Below are 3772 nucleotides of genomic sequence, written 5' to 3'. Positions count from 1 at the left end.
TGGCTTTCCAAACTTGATAAATGCATACTTCCAAGAAAACACTGTCCTATTTAGCATATTTAAATGTTTTTATGCATGTTTCCATACTTAGTACATATTTGTGTTAACCTCTTCTTTTCTTCATACTATGAGTGTAAGTCCCGGATGTTGATCTATTACTTCCTTCTTCAAAGTAAAAGCTTGGATCGACTATTCCTTAAGTTTTGGTGAGTCCTCCAGTTCGAGGACCAGATGTTCTATTTCAGTCTTAGTTTTATTAGTACTTTCTTATATTAAGACTTTCATTGATGTAAAGGGTTAAGTCTCTAATTTCGTACTCTTATGTTAGATGGTTTTGAATGAGACAAGTCTAGTATTTCCACAATTCTTTGTTTATGAAATTTGCAGTTTGACTTCTGTTTAGAAAAGTTTTAATTTTCCGCATTATTTCTTATGACATTATGTGTATGAGTATGCTAAGGACTTGTATGCGATCCCTTCGGGGTCAACTACGCCATGTTCCGTCTAGGGGGTAACCCCGGGTCGTGACACACATGGTGAATCTTCACCAAAAACTTCACCTAAATATAATTTGCCAAGAATATTTGAGAACTTGGGGCCACACACTAGCTTAATATTTGGAAATTTTTGAAGATTAAAAAATTACCCAAAATTTTTAAATTTAATAAAAAACATCATCATTTATTAATTCCAACTAATATAGTTCAACCAAATTACTCCATTAATAACTAATAATTATTCCTCTCTGCTATCTATACAGATTGTGACAAAAAAGAACAAATTTATTTTTAATGAGTTATAATTCATCATGAACATTGACAAGTTTGAGTATGCGATTAATGTATTATTTTTGCCAATATTTTTATTTTGTTGTTGTTGATTGTTATCAATTATGTTATAGGATTATTTTTAACGGATCATGTTCATCATAAAATGACGATACAAACTTAACAGAACATGTTCATTATAGTTATGTTCATTTTTTGGGAGTCAAATATCTCTCCTAAAATTTATGGCCAAACACATGGTAAAACTTCTCAAAAATTATAATTATGTTACATTAATGACTGATTTGACAACAACTTATCAAGTGAGAGAAAAATCATAAACTTGTCAATTCCATATTAGAAGTACTTTGATTTTTTTATTTAACAATTTAGACTTATTAATAAGGATATTTTTACAAGTTTTTCATTTTTTTTAACTTTGTGGCAAATCAAAACAATACATATAAATTAGAACGGAGAGAGTAATTCACAACAAGTTTAGAAGTGTTTACCAAAACTTATCTCTAAAACTACTTTTTAATAGAAGCAAAAAGAGTTATTTTGCAATTGAGAATATGCTAATAAGAAGCAAAACAAAACCAAAAGCAGAAAAATATGTACACCTACCATTTAAATATATTTACCAATATATCCCTTGTTAGTTGATTAATTTATCTCATAAATTTTGTTTAGTTTCATTTCAAAATTTTAATCTTGATGTTCAGATAATAAAATTATTTATTTTATATTTATATATTATTATTTTATATTTTAATTTGTGGAACATTTTTTAATTTATTTGGCCCGGTGTTTTTAATTATATTCAAATCATTATGATAATATTATCAACTTTTAATATTTTCATTGATTTATCTATATATAATATTGATTAAAAATTTACACTATATACTTTTTATAATAGATATTTAAAATAATTTATCTCTATAAAATAGTTTTAATATTAAAAATAAATTGGTAACTATTTTTTTGTTTTTTTGTAATTTGACTCTAAATTATTTTTTTTAGAAAAAATTAGGCAAACAAAATTTTTTATAAAAAAAATTCAAATGAATCAACTAAAGACAAATTGTTAATTTGTTTTCTTTTTAAAATATAGATATTTTAATAAAAGTACTAAATAATACTCCCTTTGTCCCTAATTACTTGTCCATTTTGACAAATCAAGAAAGGACAATTTTTTTTTTACCTATTATACTCTCAATTAATTACCTTTAATAAATGTAGAACTTTTGAAAATCTTAAGTTTTTAATGCATCTACTTCATAATTAATAGGGGTAAAATAGTAAACTCACTATGTCAATACTTGTATTCTTAATAAGTGTGTCAATTCAAAAGTGGATAAGTAATAAAGGACAAAGGGAGTAGTTAGCAGCTTGGCAAAAAAAAAAAATACTCTTATCAAATGAATATCATGAAAAAATTCTTTTGGCCATAAAAAATTGATCAGAATGGTAAAAGAATATGTTCACACTATAAACTAATTTATTTTTGGGCATATTTGCCCTTTAACTTAAATATTGAATATATTCTTCAATTATGTTTCCAATACATTGAAAATGATTAATGAGATTAATTATTGATGATTTCATAATTAAACATGAGAAAGAAACCACAAAGTTAACCAAAGAAAACATAAGTCTCACCCGCTCTTCTTACTTGAAATTTTCAAGATCTAAAAAAAAATAAAAAAAATATGGCAGTAGTAGTAAAAAAAAAAACTATAATTTTTTCAATTTCTAAATTTCCTCCTTTCTACTTATTCTTTTTTTGTTTATTTATTTTTCATTTCTTATTTCTTAATGATAATTTTTTTTTTAAAAGTACAAAAGAGGAGTAAAGTGTAGGCCATCTATTTTAGTTTATAATTTTTAATTTTGAAAAGATAAATTATATCTAAATTTAAATATTAAAAATTTATATTTGTAATACTCAAAATTAAAAATCTGAAATTCACCAAGTTGGCAAAACAATTTCTCTTATTTATTTAAAGGAATTGTTGTTACACATGGATTTTCTAGAAAAAAGTTAAATGATAAAAATATATTTTATCCGATTATACTTAGAATGTATGTGAGCAAAATATGAAGAAAATTGAAATTACTATTATGCCCATTATGTGATTGCTTTCATATCCTCGAACGTATATGAATCACATCATACACAAATAAAGACTCATTAAAATTAATATTTATTTATTTATTTTAGTACTAGAGACATATACAAATATTTTTTGGAAAAAAAATGTTGATGGTTCTTCATTGAAAAATTATAATAACTAGGAAAGGATATATAAAGTTCTTTATGATTTCAAAATAAACTTATATATAAAAAGAATTAAAAGAAAAACATCTTCATAGTTTTCTGATGATAATGACAATACAAATTTGTTAAACATGAACTAGATCAAAGTTTCATTACATATATATTTTTCTTTATTAGTATTATTTGTCGTTTTATAAAAAAAATGTTTGTTATTAAATGATATGTTAAAATATCAAGTATACATAGTTGTAGTCACAATATTTTTTTTATGCTCTCAAATTAATATTTTTTTAAAAACTGATTAATTTTTTTTAAAATTAAGTAATTTTATTGTATTTATTATATGAATAAATTTAAATTACCTATTTAAACTCAATTTTAAATAATTTTAAAAATATAATGTAAAATAGTTCAATAATAACAGCCAAAATTCAAAATACTTTAGAATCAGTAGATATCGACACAATAAAAAAATACTAAAAATCATATGGTTCATAAGTGTCGATCCTATTTCACAACAACCCAAGATAGTTACACATTAATGTTGTAGTTTTGATATTTGTTAATTATTATGTTTTTAAAAATTAAACTACATATTTTAATATTATGTTTTAAAAAATTAAATTACGTATTTAAAACTACATATTTAAAAATTAAACTACATATTTAAAAAATTAAACTACATATTTAATTATTATGTTTTAAAAAATTAAATTACGTA

The sequence above is a fragment of the Solanum tuberosum genome, unplaced genomic scaffold, assembly GCF_000226075.1.
Source record: "Solanum tuberosum cultivar DM 1-3 516 R44 unplaced genomic scaffold, SolTub_3.0 scf00161, whole genome shotgun sequence".
Lineage (NCBI taxonomy): Eukaryota > Viridiplantae > Streptophyta > Magnoliopsida > Solanales > Solanaceae > Solanum > Solanum tuberosum.
The sequence above is the reverse complement of the archived record's forward strand: the minus strand, read 5'-3'. Positions refer to the sequence as shown.